At 47.4% G+C, this 6,117-nt stretch overlaps 1 protein-coding gene across 1 annotated transcript in view; it reads right to left on the bottom strand.

The window, feature by feature from the left end:
* Positions 1 to 6,117, bottom strand: part of Espl1 (extra spindle pole bodies homolog 1 (S. cerevisiae)) — a 41,050-nt gene that overhangs the window by 9,989 nt on the left and 24,944 nt on the right. The window lies entirely within an intron of this gene.

Below are 6,117 nucleotides of genomic sequence, written 5' to 3'. Positions count from 1 at the left end.
CTGAACTCTGGGCCTGGGGGCGCTGTCCCTCAGCTCTTCAGCTCAAGGCTAGCGCTCTACCACTTGAGCCACAGCGCCACTTCCGGCTTTTTTCTTTTTTCTTATGTGGTGCTGAGGGATCAAACCCAGGGCCTTGAGCATGCAAGGCAAGTGCTCTACCACTGAGCCACCTTCCCAGCCCCCGCTTTTTCTTTATTTTTCAGGTAGGGTATTGTGTTTTTGCATGACCTAAGATCTCCCTACCTATGGCCTCTCACATAGCTGGAATCACAGGTAGCACCACTACTTAGCTTATTGATTGAAACACAGTCTAATGTTTTGTCCAGGCAGGTCTAAAAGCACAATCCTCCTGATCTCTATCTCCAGAGTAGCTGGAGTTACAGGTGACAGCCATTGTACTGGGCTTGGGGGTCCCCTTTTACAGTAAAAGGGAAACAAGCTCAGAGAGTTAGGATCCATCCAGGTTCAGAGCCCAAAGTGGGGACCCAAAGGCAGAACCTCATATAGGCTAAGGAGGACATAAGGATTAAGAAAACTTAGAGGCTCACTCTTCTCTAAGTGACCAAACCTTAGTAGTCAGCACACTCACCAATGGCTACATGGGCTGAGGGGGTCTGGAGCCAAGGACTGGGGTCACTCTCCTTGTCTGGGCATGGGATGGGCATTTCCACCTTGCTGGAATCCCGTCTCAATACCTCACATTCTCCTAAGGCTGGATCGGGGGCTGGAGCTGATGCCTTCCTACCTGGGGAGAGAGAGAATGTGACTTTCAGGGTGCTTCTTTCCTTCTCCCCTCCCCCCACCTTTGCTCTACAAGCAAAAAAAAGTACCTTCTTCTTGGACTCTCTTGGCACCAATTCCTTCCTCCCTCCCTCCTTTCCCACTTCTCTCTCTTCTTTTTTTTTTGTAGTCATGAAGCTTGAACTCAGGGCCTGAGTGCTCTCCCTGAGCTCTTTTGCTCACGACTAGCACTCTAACACTTTGAGCCATAGCTCCACTTCCAGTTTTTGAGTGGTTAACTGGAGAAACAAGTCTCACAGGGGCTTTTCTGCCTGGGCTGGCTTTGAACCTTGATGCTCAGATTTCAGCTTCCTGAGTAACTAGATTACAGGTGTGAGCCACAGGCGCCAGGCTGCTCCTTGGCTTTTTTTTTCTCAAGGCTGATGCTGTATCATTTCAGCCACAGCTCCACTTTTTTTTTTGTGTGTGGTAGTTAACATGCTTTAAGCTTTGATACTCAGACCTTTAGCCTCCTGAGCAGCTAGGATTACAGGTTTGAGCCACCAGTATCCAATATCACTTATTTTGTTAGCTTTGGCCCCATACACTGCCCCTCCCCCTTTATTTACCTTTCATCCATGCCATCCTACCTGAGGCTGAGTCTTCCCCATCAGAGCCTCTGAGGATCTCAAAGCTCATTTCCATCTGGTTGTCAGTGAATTCCTCCTCAGGGATGGTCCTCATGATCTCAGGGCCCAGTCCAACCTGGCCCTGCTCTTCACAATGTCTTGATGCCACTTTCTTGGCTCTTCGACTTCTACCACTCAGGCTGGCATGCTCAGGGATACTACTTGGGACAACCACCTTATCTATTTTCTTCCTAGCCCTGCCTCGGCCCCGGGAAGCAGTGCTCTGTCTCTTAGGTTCCTCTAAAAGCTGTGCTTCAGCTGAGACAGGGTCTTCCAAGTCACTGTCATCACTGAAATTCACCTAGGATCCAAGGAGAGAGGCCAAGGGCTTTTTAGTAACACTTTCTGGCAGCAGGTGGTGCTGTGGAGGCCCCAGCAGGTACTACAAGGCAGGCCTCTGGAAGATGTCAGAATGGGACTTCCCATATTACACTCTGGTAAGAGGAGGGAATATAAAATGAGGACAGATTAAAAAGGGATATACTGGTCCTGCAGACAGGAGGAGATCAGGGTTCTACTAGACCTTAGGAAGCTATTCCGTAAGGACACTGTTCTACAGAAGGTTCTCCAAAACCACTAACACCCAAACCACCTAGCCACAGTTCCGTCTCACCTTGAGGCGTGTCTGGACTCGCTGATGCACCTTGGGGGCCTGAGGAACCTCAGGCTTGCTCTTTGTAGTATAGACTTCTTCAAACACAGTGAAAGGGACACGAGGACCAGGTGGCCTGATTCGGCCTAGAGGTTTAGGTGTACTGGGTGGCCCTCCACCTACCAGACTTTTCTGAGAGCTACCATGGAGGGATGAGGGAGCAGAGGCTACCTGCTGGCGTCCTCTTCCAGACCGTTTTTGGCTCTGAGTCTTAGAGAGCTCTAAGCTTGGGGGGCTTTTTATTAACGGTGGCTGCCATCCCCAGGTGTCTGCAAAAAGCTGCGTAGTGCAGCATTTGAGGCTAGCCAGCTTTGCAAGGACCTGACTCAAGAGCAGACTGGCTCTCCAGTGCTCCAGGTAGTGTATCCTTGCTGTCACAAATTTCAGCCCTGACTCCAGGACCTTCCCTAGGCTCTTGTTTGATGGCTGGCTCAGGCCCTCCAGTGCCAGCTGTGTATATGCGTGAGCCAAGATCTCATCCAATAGGCTTGGGACAGGGGAAGGGGGTGCTTTATGCTTCAAGGAAGTTTGGAGAGCCTGAGTAAGGCGCTTGGTAGCTGCAGGGCAACGCTTCAGCACAACTTGCAGCAGATCCATACCCTGGGCCTCATGGCCTATGGCCAGATTCACCCCTGCAGTGACCAACACCCAGCGCAGACAAACTGCAGAGAGGACCGGGCTGGCACACAGAGAGCAGTCACAGGTGGGGGAATGGGACAGGAAGCCGGGACTGGGTGGGGGCTTGGATTTCAGAATTGGAGAGGAGTTTGTAGAAGGTGCAATAGGGCCAGGCTCTTTAGCCACAGTAGCCACCAGCTCCAGATCAAGGCCTTTAAGGAAGGGCTCTTCTTCTAAGACCTGTGGGATATGGGGGACCTGGGCCTGTTGCTTCTTCTTCTGCAGGTGGACCTTTTTCACAGACTCTGGATGCTGGGCCACCCCACTGAACTCTAGAGAGAGGAATAAAAATTTCCAAATGGAGAGAAACTATCAGGAATTTTCTGAGCTACTTTAAGACCCAACTACCTAATATACACATTAGTTAGAAATTACTCATATATATATATGTATATATACATATATATATATATATATATGTATATGTATACACACACACACACACACACACACACAATTACGCAACATACTATGATACCAGGGCAGGCTTTTTTATTTGCCAGTCCTGGGGTTTGAATTCAGGGCCTTGGTGCCATCCCTGAGATTTTTGCTCAAGGCTAGCACTCTACCACCTGAGCCACAGCGCCACTTCTGGCTTTTTCTATGTATGTTGTACTGAGGAATCAAACCCAGGTCTTCATGCATGCTAGGCATGCACTTTACCACTAAGCCACATTCCCAGCCCAAGTGCAGGCCTTTTTTTTTTTTTTTTTTAAGAGAACATTCTGTCAGGAGCCAGTAGCTCACTCCTGTAATCCTTGTTACTCAGGAGGCTCAGGAGGCTGAGATCTGAGGACCATGATTTGAAGCCAGCCTAAGCAGAAGGTAGCTTATTAGCCCTGGCTAGCATAGCCTGTTAAATTTCTCAACTTCATTTTACAAATGAAAAAAAAATCTCTCCTCTCACATAACTACACAGTGTTTCACAAAGGCAAAACATTGTGCCCTAAATACAATGTTTTCTAGTTAGCCCTCCTGATAACAATGCATCTGTGCAATCCAGTATTGCATCTACTAGCTACATGTGGCCACCCAAATTGCAAAATGTGGTGACAGTGATTGAGGACCTGACTGTTAAATTTTATTTAAATTGAGTTTAGACAGGTGCTAGTGGCTCATACCTGTAATCCTCGCTACTCGGGAGATTGAGATCTGAGGATAAAGGTTTAAAGCCAGAGGGGGCAGAAAAGCCAGTGAAACTCTTGTCTCAATTAACCAGCAGAAAGCTGGAAGTAGAGGTGTGGCTCAAGTGATAGAATGCCAGCCTTGAGTGAAAAAGCCAAAGAGCAAGAGGCCTTGCATTCAAGCTCCAGTATCAGCACAAAAATAGCTTTAAAAAAAATCCAAAATGGGGGCTGGGAAGGTGGCTCAGTGGTAGAGCACTTGCCTTGCATGCATGAGGCCTTGGGTTCAATTCCTCAATACCACATAAGCAGAAGAAAAAAAAAAGCTGGAAGTGGCGCTGTGCCTCAAGTGGTAGAGAGCTAGCCTTGAGCTGAAGAGCTGAGGGACAGTGCCCAGGCCCAGAGTTCAGGCCCATGACCGGACCCAAAAAAAAAAAAAAAAAAAGAAATGTACTCATTACCTTGCCCATGTAATAGTAACCCCTCTGCACAGTATTTTCACAATTAAAAAAAAAAAAAAAAAGAATTCACTAGGAAGCCCCATGACTGACCCAAAAAAAAAAGAATTCACTAGGTTTCTAGTTATAGCTTAAATTAGCTGGGTACAAGTGGCTCACACCTGTAATCCTAGCTACTCAGGGGGCTGAGCATTAAGGATCAAGGTAAGCCAGCTAGTGCTGTAAAGTCTGAGAAACTATCTCTAACAGCAAAAACCTGGAAACTGGGCTGGGAAGATGGCTCAGTGGTAAGAGTGCTTGCCTTGCATGCATGAGGCCCTGGGTTCGATTCCTCAGCACCACATAAGCAGAAAAAGCTGGAAGTGGTACTATGGCTCAAGTGGTAGAGTGTTAGCCTTGAGCTGAAGAGCTGAGGGACAGTGCCCAGGCCCAGAGTTCAGGCCCCACGACCAACAACAGCAACAACACCAATACTAATAATGACAGCAAAGAGGGCTGGGGACATGGCTCAAGTAGCAGAGCTTCTGTGTTGCAAGCACAAGACCCTAAGTGCAAACTCCAGTACCACCAAAGGAAAAAAACCCAAAAAACTGGAACCTTTTTTGTATCAAGTGGTAGAATACCAACTAGGAATAAAAAAACAAAAACAAGTAAAAGTCAGGGCCCTGAGTTCAAATCCCCATACCTCTAGATACACAAGAAAGTCTAAATCAGATCACATTGCTCCTGTTTAATACAAGGCAGTGGGCTCCATTAGAGATGATATCTAAACCCATACCTGTGGCATGTAGGGCCCTGTGAGGCCCCACCTCTGCCCACCTTGACCACCCCACTTTCAATGACTCTCTACTCTATATCCCTATCCCACTTCCTTCCAACATGCTGCCTTTCTCAAACATGTTCCCACCTGGAAATCTCTCTATTAGTTATTTCCTCCATGAGGAATTCTCTCCTTTGAGACCTTTAAATAGTGGATTCCTCCACGTGAGCAGATTTCAGTTCATTCATCACTACTTCAAAAAGGGCTTCCTTTGGGGCACCAATGACTCAGACCCATAATCCCAGCTACTCTAAGGAGGCTAAGCTGGGCACTCGTGGCCCACACCTATAATCCTACTCAGGAGGCTGAGATCTGAGGATTACAGTCCAAAGCCAGCCAATAAACCACCAGAAAACTGGAAATGGCACTGTGGCTCAAGTGGTAGAGTGCTCGCCTAGAGCTGAAGAGCTGAGGGATAGCACTCAGGCCTAGATACAAGCCCCATAATGGACTCTCCCAGCCCAAAAAAAAAGGAGGCTGAGATCTGAGGATCAAGGTTTGGAACCAGCCCAGGGCAAAAAAGTCCTTAAGACTCTTATTTCCAGTTAACTACCAGAAAACTGGATGTAGAGCTGTGGCTCAAAGTGGTAGAGCACTAGCCTTGACTGACAGACTCTAAGTTCAAGCCCCAGGACAATCACAAAAAAAAAAAAAAGGCTTCCTTAAATTACCCACCTAAAATTGCTTCCTCTTTTAGCTTATCACCCCTGTTTATCTTCAAAAGCATATATGAAATATGTTTCTTTCTATCTCATCTTCCCAAGAATATAAATGGCACAAAAGCAAGAACACTGATTGTCATCACTCTACCCCCAAAACCTACAGTGGGGTTAAGGTGGCTGGCATATGGTAGGCACTCATTGAAAAACTGGTGAAGGAATTTTTTTTTTTTTTTTTTGTCGGTCGTGGGGCTTGAAGTCTGGGCCTGGGCACTGTCCCTCAGCTCTTCAGCTCAAGGCGAGCGCTCTACCACTTG

Source organism: Dipodomys ordii, unplaced genomic scaffold (assembly GCF_000151885.1).
Source record: "Dipodomys ordii isolate 6190 unplaced genomic scaffold, Dord_2.0 Scaffold155, whole genome shotgun sequence".
NCBI classification, from domain to species: domain Eukaryota; kingdom Metazoa; phylum Chordata; class Mammalia; order Rodentia; family Heteromyidae; genus Dipodomys; species Dipodomys ordii.
The sequence above is the reverse complement of the archived record's forward strand: the minus strand, read 5'-3'. Positions and strand labels throughout refer to the sequence as shown.